At 41.7% G+C, this 12,645-nt stretch overlaps 1 pseudogene; it reads left to right on the top strand.

Annotated features, from left to right (window-relative positions):
- Window positions 1-741: 741 nt before the first annotated feature.
- On the top strand, window positions 742-4,276 carry LOC119555415 (annotated as a pseudogene).
- Window positions 4,277-12,645: the final 8,369 nt, after the last annotated feature.

Here is a 12,645-nt window from a genome sequence, read left to right as displayed (position 1 = left end):
CTCCAGTGTTTTTACAAAGTCCATTGCAATCATCTTATTGCTTTACAATTTTATGTTACCCTTTAAAAATTTTTCCAACTAAGCCTTCCACTATTTTCCTTTTTTTGATTTCCCTATAGACAACATCAAACGATTCTGCTTGGTAAATTCCTCGACATGAGACACATTCAAATTCCGAGCAACTCCTTCTCCAATTTTCGCAGCTGCAAAAGTCAAAATGCGTGGCGTGTTCTAGCTCCGATTTCAATACCCTGCAAATAGCTTTAAGGCATCCAAATCCGCCACAGATACGATACGGATTCAAATCCCCCGACCTCTGCCATCCAGCCAGCTGAAGCGAGAACAAACCAAACTTTAATGGCAGTCAACCAACATTAGAGCCAACAAACCGAAACCAAGTGACTAAATACAGACAACAAAATTAATCGCTAGAAAAGATTAAAAAATATATAATTTGGTTAAAGTTGGTTGCCCTTTTTAAAGAGCATTAAAAATATATATATATATTTTAAAGTACTAACTGCAAATTTTTTAACATATTGCCAAAACTCCTTAACATTTTTAACTATTTTATTCATCACCAATGAATCTTTAAGCATAAATATTTTTTCTAAGTGTTTCTCCTAAAGAAAACTTTATTTCTGGCTAAAAGCTTTCGAAGCTGAATTTTCCACGCCCCTCCTCCCATGAGTTTTTCCCTCCGGCGCCCCCAGCACTGCGGAAACGAAAGAATTCTAATAAATGTCAGACGAGGACGCTCCCCAAAAGCAAATTCCTTTTGATGAACTCGAAATTGTGCACGTGCAAAGCCAAGGCAGAGGCGGCGGTGGAGGGGCAAGGGGGGTCGAGATGGATGGGTGAGTTCCCGGGCGAGGACTCAGAGCCCGAGCCCAGAACAACCCCCAAAAACACAAATGTTGGGGTGTGTCGGAGTTAACGAGTTCAAATGTATTCATGAGCCGGCTCTTACCAGCCAGCTGGCTTTTATGTGGGAGGTGTCGCGTGGGGGAGCGCCAGCCCCCTGCCAAAACCTTCCCCCTCTCGAGGACTTGGCTTCCTGCCAGCTGCGAGGGTTGCCTTTCCTACCCGGCCCTGACTTATTGCCTCGCGGTCGTGTGGGAGGATGTGTCTCGGCCCGAAGGCCAAGAGCCCACCTCCCTGACGAATTCCACTCGATGTTTTGCAATTTGCAGGTGTTTTCATTTCCCATTTCGACCAGCTGTAGACATTTTTCATCAAGTAAGGGGGTTAAGTAAAAAAATCTTGATTGAAAAATTAAAAACCTTTAAATAGTTTAAATGTGAAATATTGAACAACTCTATCCTAGAAATCTTAGACAAAACACTAAATAATTTATATTTATACAATGAATTAAATAATTGATGGATCGTTTATAATCGATTTAAATAGGCCAGCATAGAGTGTTTAAATACTTGAGGCTATTACTTACTTTTGCCTTCATTGAAACAAGTAATTTCTTTGAACTTTTAAGAACTTTTTCAGCTAACATAATTTTTCGAGTGCACTGGTTCCGAAATGATGTTTGTGTGAAAAATGCGTAAGCCGCAATGGAGAACATGGAAAAGAAACAAACACTTCTCCGCGAATGGGGTGATAACAGGCCCTCTCTGGACAGCCCTGATCTCTGATGCTGTCCAGAAGTCGGCCTGCCACTGAAAAACGATCAGACGATCCGCAGACCAATTGATCGAACTATATAAAATAAAATATTTCCACATAGATTTCCCAAATAAAGCGAATGCGGGGAATATCAGTGGCGGCTCGTTAAATTTTCTTAAGGGGGGGTGGGTGTGTTGGGGGCAGTGTGTACGTGGCATTGATAGCACCTCGAGGGTCTGCGGGCCATCAATTCTCGTGTCTAATTTAGTGGCAGTTGGTGCCGCAACAAATCGCCTTCATTAGGCTCACAAATCGCTCGCTTATTGGCACGCCACTCGGTTAAAAATTTATGCGAATTTATTACGGCCTAAAAAGCGAGTGCAAATTGTGCAAATGCGCCCATTCAGTACAGTAGTTAACAGCTATGGCCACCCCGCTGCGCTGACCATCCATGACAATGATCGTTATGGGGGGGACCCCGATCTGTGCCGATCTCCCCGATCTTTTCGAGGTGTCGTACTGGGCAGTGTGGCGAACGAGGATCCCGGCCGCGTCCAAAGTGGGCTTAAATGAAGCGATTTCTTGGCCCGACCAACGATCTGTTATAAATTGATGGCGAGGCTAAGTGAACTGCTGTTGTTGAAGGATTCTATTACCACTTCATGGGGCTATTTAGTTGGCTTAATCAGGAAATGAGCAGGTTTTATATGGCTGTATCATGTGATCTTTATTTATTATAATTCTTTGTTTGAAGTTAAACTACTGTAAATGGAACTAGTGAAAGAGAAGGTATAATAGACTGTATATAGTATTTGGTAAAATATACATCTTTAATGGCATGATCAAAATAGATCAATCCTTATTATTACTAAAAAATTACCCAGAAGACACCCTAAGATCTTCCCAAAACTAAACCGAGCCCCTCAACTCTTCAGTTTTACCCACCTTTTCGATGCTTCTGCACTCTATCCCCAGACAGCTCCGACTTTCTACCATTTCACATCCATGTGGCCTGCCAATCAGAGGTGCCACGTAGCATTATATATATTTCCCCGTTTTTCGGGGTATTTCGTTTTATTTATCTGGCACATAAATAAAATATTTCGGTACTCGCTGGTCAGCTGTTTCCCATCAACGGCGCTTGCCACATGGGCTTCTAGTCCATCGATGGCCACGGGAATGGGAATGGGAATGGGTTGTCGGTGGTCTTCAGATTCAGATTCGGATTCTATCACCTCCGCGGGTCTCTAGCGGTGGAAGTGGCATCAAGAAGCGCTAATGTTGCATTAAATTCAGCTGAAATCAACTGTTAAGTGGCTTTCAGTGAGCTATTTAATTCTCGAGCACCCAAAAAGACCAAAAGGCGATATAAATACGGAATTTCATAAATAAATATGCGTCTGCGATCCGAACTTGAATGGCTTTTTTCTCTTGAACATCTCAGTGATTCTTTGTTTTTAGGGGCAAGTAAATACATAGAGGATGTTATGCTTCGAGCAATTATGATTGTTTTGGCAGGCCGAGTTTTGAGCAATCTGTGAAATTCTACAAAATTCTGGCAGCTGTTGAGGAAGTAAATTAAATTTTAATTTGATTGAGCTGTGAGTTGGAATGGGAGAATTTAAACATCCTGTTGGATTTGAATGAAAGTGTGCACATTTTAGCATTGTGATAAAATGTGTGATTAAGTAAGGGATTGCAAACAAATATTTACCGATTGGTCGTAAACAATTTTTAATGAGATGAGAGCGTTTATATACCGAAAAGCGGAGTTCATTTTTAAAATCGATGAATCATAGCTATTACTTCTCTAAACTCTGTTAATCAATAATTTTATTTGTTCTTACCAAATCGTATAGCTGAGAAAAAAGCATTACTTAACCTTCTATTAACTTGAAAATCCCATCACCTCTTCTTGATCTCAGATTGTGTACTAATACCTTGTTCTCAAGCATTTTTCTATCTTCCCAGCCAACTTTCAACCTTTCCAAACCGACCCAAAACCCCCAAACAGAGGTCAAAACCTCTGGGTTGCCTTCTCCGTATGCAAATCTCGAGTGAACGGATCGCAAAGGAGGTCGACAATTGTGGCTCCTCGCATCCGCAGAACTCACAGAACACCGAACAGAAGACTGCCTCAAACTCAAAGGCTTGTCAGCATTTCGTCAAAAGACACATGTTGCCGTCGAGTTGGGGCTTCAAAGCTTCGGAGCCAGAAGACAAAAGGCAGAGACAGCCGATTCTAACGAGAATAATATAGTTCTCCATTCTCTTTATTTATATTTATGGCGGTCGACGAAAGGCTTCTTAGAAAACGCATAAAACCTGCGCCAAGACAGCTCCACATGCTACGTAGACTGTGGCCAAATGTGCACGAACGATTGACTGTCGTGAAGCTTCGTTTAAATGCGTTTTTAATTAATTATGCGACGCGCGTGCCACATGCAACGTGCTGCAGCGAGGGGCAAGTATATGCAGCAGGCAGACTTCAGTGACAACACACGATCGACATAAAAATGCAGACGTCGGGCGGGGAAGTCGTAAAAATGCGGCAAGAAATTTTCAAATTTGTAAAACGCTGAAAATTCCCAAAACGCAGGAGGATCTTTTGGATGCACTGGAAGAAAACAGTGGGTTCAAGGAGTATTTTCTGTAAAAATATATCCTAAAAGCTACTGTTCTGATTCCAAGACTTATAGTGAAGAAACTATAAGTATCTGCTAAGAACAATATAGTTTTTAGAAATAAATGACTTAAGTTATACATAAGTATTATATTATAAAACTTTGGTTTTTTTTTTTATTTAATACTTATGCAGGTAAATAATTAATATTTTTGGAAAATGGATATTGAGGTTTTCTAATATTTTAAGAAACATGTATTTATTAGACATAGCCTTCCATACCGAAGTGATTATTCCTCACAATAAGTTCTTGAATTCAGAACCAATGGCTGATTCTTTAAGTGCACATTCCCTTAACCCCTTGGTGCCCCTCTTCGGTAGCCTGCCACGCATGTGTTAATCTGCGTGGAGCACAATTAATTTTCTGCAAATGCCTGGCAGGCAGCCTCACTGAACCCAACAATGCGCCTCGAGAGATCTCGGGTCTTATATATTTTATTAATTACGCTCAAGTGCTCTGGAAGGGTGAGACGAGGGGCGGAGTCCGGGGGGGGAAGTGCTCTGCCGGGGCTAATTACTGAAAAATTGGCAGTTGTCGTTGATTTTATGGTAAATTATTTGTCAGCAAGATGGAAGATGGCCAGTGGAAGATGCCAACTGCCGACGACGACTGCCGACTGGCGACTTGCGACTCTTCAAATGTCTGTCTTCGAGGAGTGGGTTAAGTCGTGGGCTGCCGGGGGCCGGGGTACCTGCCTAGACAGATTTATGGCTGGCATTTGAAAGTTTATGTATAACTAAATGCGGTTTTGATTTTACTTGCAGTTTGGCTCAGCCGAGCAGCTGCTCCGGGAAATAGAAAGAAATCGTGTTGGAGGAGACGGGAACATCGATCAATTGCGGATATAATAAAAAACAGGATAAGGAATGGTGATGGTCCTCTGGTTAAAATGGTTGACATATAAACTTGACCCCCTTGAAGCTGTCAGCACTTTAAAATATTTAAATAATTGCCTACCTTAGTGTTCTAAAAAGAAAAATAACTTAAGATATTCCCATCCTATCCGCTCAATCTAAGTATCCCCTCCTCATCCAAATAAATGAAGCTATGTTCCACGTGATGGCCTGTAAATCAACCAGATCACGCACTTGAAATAAAACTGTCAAAGATCTCTGGAGAACATCTAGTTCTGGCCGCGGATAGTATCGAATAGAACCTGAAACTGAGTTCAATTTAACCTTTCCCATCCTATAAATACCCATAACGATTTGAGGCGACATCGAAGGCAGTTGTCCGGACAATTTATAGATGGTTTCGATGGGCTGGGTTCTCGTGTATCGTATCTTAGGAATCCAAACTCAGGGGCCACCCAAAGTCCCGGCGAGAGTGCCGGATAGCCATTAAAAACGACTCGAGTCGGGGTTCTTTTTATGATTGTCACTAATCAGAGGAATACTTTGCATATTTCGACTAATTTTCATTAGCCGAATGGCTTTTGTGTCTCTCCGATTTTTATGAACACGACCACAAATTTTAGTTAGTTGGCCAAAGACAAATGCCCCATAAATTGTCGGCTGATTAGTGCAACAATTTCAGGGTCATAAAACTTAATAAAACCCCATAAAATCGGTGCAGCTGGCAAAGGATCCGCGAGTTAGCACTCGAATGTATCTCATAGATACACAAGCGAACGGCCATAAAAATCAAATTGCAATGTCTAAACGACTGTAAGCGACTAATTTCGCACAAGTTAATAAATTTGTTTCCCCGTTTTTTCTTGTTTCCTTCGGAGGAGTAACAGGCACACAGATCGTGCTCCAAAAGCTGATCTTCATATTTAGTAAGCTGCAAATTATTACCACAATTTCCAGACGCAATTTGCCAAAAAAAAAAAAAAATGGAAAAAGCGAGAAAAAATGCGGTGCAACGAGCAGAACGCACAAGGAAAACATATGGAAAATTATAGTAATAAATACTTTCGGGGACCAAGGGGTCTCTGAACACTGGACGACACGCAGCCAGGCACTTGGAGGTAAATCTGAAGAAAAACGATAATGGCAGCACTAATAAATTGCGGCCAACATGTTGCATGCTGCACGAGTCCGGGGTGTTCCCCCTGCCCCTCTTGTAAGACCCCCTTTTGTGGATCCCCTCCCTCAACTCTTCCTCTATCCACTGCACCTGAAGTCGCCGCGTGACTCAAAAACTCCGTTCAACAACAACAACGCAACGCCGGGGCGTGCAATTAGAGTACAACGTTTGCCATTCAACTGGGAATACGCTTATACAGATAGAGAACGGGACCCCCATGTTTCATAAATATTACAAAAATGGTATATTATTAAAAAATATTGATATAGGGTCACCTTAAATTACTATAACTAATTTATTTACGTATATCCGTTTTAATTTCCATTTAGTCTTAATATTCTTTCTGTATTAACTTTCCTATTCATTCCCAGTGATCACTTGCACATTCATGTATGTAGGTATCCATGCCCATTTTCCCACTCATTTCATTTTAAAATAATATTTCTGTTAATTTTCCAAATAGTTTGTATACTTTAAAAAACGTTTTTTCATTTAACAAGTGACTACTTAACCAATAGATTTTTCTCAGTGCCTACCTTAATGCAAATCACGCACCAAAAGGGGCAGAGTGGGTTGAAAAGAGGGTCAGGCTGTGCGGAGCGGACCCCGAGAGACACTTATTAAAAACAGTTATTAAATGCGACAGGCAACGCGCTTGGAGATTTTCGGTGCGTACCCACATCGACGTCCCATTCCCATTCCCACTCCCAAGCCCAAGACCCATACCCAAAGCCATATTCCCCAGTCCACGTCAAAAACTCCAGTCTCAGTCCCAATTTGAACTCCATTTCGGACAAAGTCGTGCAATCCCCCGCGGCTTTGCACGTGTTCTCTCCGCCTCGAATTCTCCCTCTCATATTTGTATTTGGATAAGGACATGCGTACGAGCGGCGTCCGCGTTTCCATCGACATCCAGAGCGGCGTCAGAGCCGCCTGTAGCGTCCACAGTACAGTAAACACTTGGAATACCATAAAAACATACAGTTCCAAAAATTCAGCTATAGATTTACTGATGAGTTTCCTTAAAAACGTCATATTATATCATCTTTTTAAACAAACCTTTGGAAAACTAATCTAATAGTCTTCAAAGAACTTATAAAGGATGCTATAAGTATCCAATAAAAAATGGAAAGTCCACTTCCGAGCACAAAATAATATATCGTTGCATACTTTGAGACACCTTCACCCGTGATTCTTTATTAATAGGGACATCTTTCAACTAAACATCAAAATACTTTAGTTTATTATTATCGAGTTATCACTGTACCTTTGCTCACACTCTAGTTGCCATTACAATTTCATGCGGTTGCTCAGCTCGCAGTATCGCAATATTGGATTTCATGTTTGCCACTTTTTGCAACGCACTGCGTCGGGCGCGGCTTTTGGCAACATTTTATGCTGATTACACGTCTAATCCTCAGCGTGTGCCGTCGTCCTATTGGGTTAATGGCATGGCAGGAGGCGGCTTTACATGGAGGGGGGTTTTCAAACAGGGGAATGGGATGGCTTGGTTAGACTGGAACCAAGACAGCGTCATTCAATTGCTGTTTGCGCCATTGGCGTTTAAAGTTGATGGCCAAGAATACCTCCAATTGAGTACAGGGTGCCAAGATGTCACCAACAATGTAGAAATGTAGAGAAGCCCCTGAGTTTTTGGGAACTTTTCTAGGTCTTCTATGGGAGCTCAAGATGGAAAGACGGGAATCGAAAAAGGTTAGGGGAAGCATTGGCAAATAAGCCTTAATATCACTTCCTCTAAAACGTTCACAAGGGAACCCACTTTTCTAAAGAAACCATATATGAGTGATAAAGAAATTTAATTAAAATTGAAAAGGTTATTGGTATCGGCTTTGAGTTAAAGAACCCTTAAAAAGTTTTTACAGTTAAAGTTACATTTCAATTTATTTGTTTATTATGGAATTTTAATATAATCTAAAGTACAGGTTTTAATAATTTAAAAAGTATTTCATTAATAAAATACTTTGGTAAAACATTTCCATAATATTGAACCCATTTTAAGCACCCTGTTTCCTGACGGAATAAACGCTCTCCATGGGATCTCAGAGCCCAGACGGCGGATCCACGTCGAACCAAGGGCCATGGCGTTTAATTGGAATCTTGGGCAAATATAGAAACAAATAAAGGCACGCCGAGAATCCAATAAATGTCCTGCGCTGCACGTGCAGGCCGCCAGACGCCGCCGCCGTGGGATCGAAGTAAAAAATTCTGGTATGGGAATCGGAATTGGAATCGCAGTGGGAATGGGATGACGATGGGTCTCTGCGACTGGGCAGCGTTAATTGAACGCTCATGAAATTGGATAAATTGCCCAAAAGGAGAGATTTGGCAGGAAGGGAATGGATATGCGAATGGGAGTGCACACAACTCAACACACAAGCGGTGTCACAACAATCGATTGTCCTTTTGTGCGCCCGCATTTGCTGACATCATCACAAAGACCGGGGAATCACTGAATCACCACCCCTGCGAATGCACTTCCGACTTCAATAAATCTACAGTGGGTTTTTTACGGTCTTAAAAATTATACGCCCTGCAGACTGCAATAACTATTCTTAAAATATTAAAAAATTAACTGTATGCTGATTTTAAATTACCATGTTAAATTATCCTAGTATTTAATGATTATAAATTGTATTATTATAATATTAAATGATTATATGTTAGGATAGTTCCCAATCCACTTATGTTTTCGAGTGACAACCTCGGAATTCAAATGTTCTCTTAGCTTGTGATAAACCAACCACTGTACTTCGTGCTCAACTGGATGTTCCCTTTCCAGAATCTATAGATTGATCATAAGACACGTGTTCCGCCGGAGACTTACCCCCGGAATCTGCCGTTATGCGGTGCACGTGTTTGGATTTGTGTTTATCATCGAAAGGATTCGGCTGACGATGCGACCGGAAACCTTTCGGCCGCAGTGAAACCCTATAGCATTGGGAAAATCGATGCCAGACGCATCCTGTTACCAAGGACCCTCACCTTTCCCGCATTTCCCACCTCCTTTTCCAGTGGGTGGCGCCCGGTGGAGCAGACGCCATTGCTGCGCAGTGGATAAACTCACAGAGAGCATCTGAGGAAATACAGAGAGCTCCAAGTGCTGTGGAGACATATTTGGGGAGAAGTTAGACAAAAGGAAAACAATGAAAATCTACAAAGCTGATGGGAGCCCAACGCCCCCTAAAATGTCTTTCCCCTCTTTTCACAATTGATAATGGTTTTTAAATAGTAGACTATCACTTTTTTAGCAAACTAGCTTTCCCCTCAGCGAATTTTTAAAACGAGATTAAGTACAAATTTTTGACCCTCGTTTAAAGGATTAATTTGTATGTAGGAAACTCAACCAAAAATTCAAAAAGGTATTTCACGTCTAAATCGGGATCCAATATCTCGAGTTATGGAATCTAGAATTACAGTTTTGGGTTCCTATTCTGAATACCATTGAAATTACAGAAAAACCAAACAAGAAAATGGGTTACATTTTTGACTTTCGTTTTAAAGGTAAATTTTAATGCAGAATGTTAGAGAATTCAACCACAAATTCAAAGAGGTATCCCACGTCTAAATCGAGATCCAATAACTCAAGTTATGGAATCTTGAAGTGCAGCTTTGGGTTCCCATTCTGAATACCTTTAGAATTACGAAAAAATCGAACATGAAAATGGGTTAAATTTTTCACCCTCTTTGTAAAGGTAAATTTTAATGCAGAATGTTAGAGAATTCAACCGAAAATTCAAAGAAGTATCCCACGTCTAAATCGGGATCCAATAACTCAAGTTATGGAATATTGAAGTGCAGTTTTGGGTACCCATTCGGAAGGCCATAGGAATTTCGGAAAAATAGAATGAAAATGGGTCTAAAACTCGACTCTCGTTAAAATAAAACAATTAAAAGATTTCTTTACAAGTGAAATGTACAATAACGTGTAGTAAAAAAACAAATAGCCAGCCAAAATGTCTGGGCATATGAGGCCCAAGGAGTTCCTCCATCCGTCTGGCGCTCAGGCACAGATTCGAGATCCGAAACGATCCGATCTAAGCCCAAAACCTCGGACACAGGCTGTCCAAACAATTGCCGGCGTCGATCTGTTTGAAAATTGTGTTCGAACAAACGTCGCATTAACGCAACATTTTCCAATTTTTTATGGCCAGGCCAACTCCCGCCTTGTCCAACAAAGCTCAGCTGCCTGTTATTCAACACGGCGGCGACAGCAGAAAACTCAAAACTCAGCGCAGGTAAGCCTCCCTGCCACCCCCATTATCCCTCCTCTTTTTCCGCTTTTCCCACTTCGAGTTGGTACACAAGAAAAAATACTTTGAATGCGACAACCATTTATATATGGGTTTGTCAGACCATTTACCATTGACATCAGATCAAATAATCATATCTAGCGGGCGTAAAATAAACCTCGTTTAGCCGAATCTTAAAAAACTCACCTTGTTTTTTGAAAACCCCAACCAACTACAAAAATTTCAGTGGTGTTTTCTCGCAGTGCATTGCCATCCAGTCTAGGCTCAATCTCGGACTTGGACTCCAACTGCAGCTCTTGTCCAGTTATGCGCCAAAAGCAGTGCAGTCTCCAGCTGTGACTTGAACTCTTTCCAAACACGCGCGCCTGCGCAGCGGTTGCCCCACCTTTCCTGGGCCCCCCTTGCCAGAGCCCCTGCTCCACAGTTTTCCCCCCTTTTTTATGGGCATTTGAAAGCGCTTGGCGTCCAGGAATGCCAAAAGAGCCAGGCAACCAAGGCGGCTATCTCGGCAGTCGTTTAGTGTAATCAGTGGCCGGCACAGGAGGACATGGGCAGTCGACGACTGAGTGGGTTAAGGGGGTACTTTGCGGAATAGATGCATCTATGAATATGAATACCAGTCAACACCTGAGATCAGTTCGATGAATGAACTGCACTTTTAGCTCACATGCAAGCTGGTAAAACGTTGTGTGGCAAACTAAGACCCAATAAATATAACTTTAAGCTGGAAACTGTATCTAATAATTTTGATTAATATATTTATATAATTATAACTTTAAAGAAAGGGGTATTTTTGTGATAAAACACAATAATGTTTTGATAAATGTGATTTATGCATATCCTAACTAAAAATGATAAATCAAATATAGTACCCCCTAAAAGGACAATTCCCAAGAGCAAACTAAACTCCAAGCTCCCAAAGCAGTTTTCATTTATTTCCTGCCCAATAAAGCTATCGTAAATGGAAATCTTTGCAGGCAGGTCAAAGATCCGAAAAGTGTGCAATCTTTATCCCACATAAACACACAAAAGAACATCTATTACCAGTAATCGGAGAGCTGGCCACCGATTCTTTCACTTTATCACTGCTCCAGTTGGGAATACAAATGCTGTGCAGATGGCATTCCTGGGCATCGGATGCCATTGCAGTTTGGCTTAGCTTAGCCTGATTGACCCTCATAAAGTCAACTGCCAACATTTAGCGATCTAAATCAGTTGAAAGCGGCCAACTGGCAACTGGCAACTGGCAACATAGATATTACCAATGCAGGAAACTCTTTCCAGGAAACTCTTTCTTGGCTTTTTGGCTCTGATTGTGTTGTGTCCACCTTTTTTTTGTATTTTTTTGGTTTTTTTTTCATGTTTTTCTGTTGGTTTTGGGTGCCCAATTGAACCGACCAGCAGCCGAGAGATTTATTTGCAGGCAGCGAACATGACTTGGTAGTTTTGTTTCGTGTGCATGTTGCTGTTGCTGTTGGCTCTCGTTGTCTGTGTTGCCTGTATTGCCTGTGTTTTGGCAGTTGCTAGTAGTCCTCGAAGATGAGATACTTGCCGTCTGATTAGCTGACACAGCAACAGCAACTCCGCAACAGCCGCAGCAACTGCAGCAGCACAAAATCTGCAAGGCAGCAAGGCAGCAACATGGCCAAAAGAGTGGGCAGCAGGCACTGTCAGGCTGCCAAGTCAAATCGTGTACACAATTGGCGCGACATGCAACATTATTCTCCTTCTGCTCCTTCGAGGCCGTCGATCCCGATCCCGATCCCCCAATCCGCAATGCCCAATCCCGAATCCCCAAGCCCCATTCTCCGGACTCCAATTCCCAGTTCCCATTCCCAATCCCCATTCCATTCCCGAAGTTGCAGCTGCAGCAGGCTGCAAACTCCAATTGAAAGTGGCGCGGGCGGCTGCTCCAACTCTGGACAGACAACTCAGCCGGGTTGAACACTCGAAACAAAACAAAATGCATTTTGTAAATATTGATATATTAAAATCAATGCTAACAAAAGTCAATAAATATTTCGCAAATACATTATAAA

Source organism: Drosophila subpulchrella, chromosome 3L (genome assembly GCF_014743375.2).
Source record: "Drosophila subpulchrella strain 33 F10 #4 breed RU33 chromosome 3L, RU_Dsub_v1.1 Primary Assembly, whole genome shotgun sequence".
Taxonomy (NCBI): Eukaryota; Metazoa; Arthropoda; class Insecta; order Diptera; family Drosophilidae; genus Drosophila; species Drosophila subpulchrella.
Note: the sequence above shows the minus strand (reverse complement) of the source record. Positions and strands in the feature narration are given on the sequence as shown.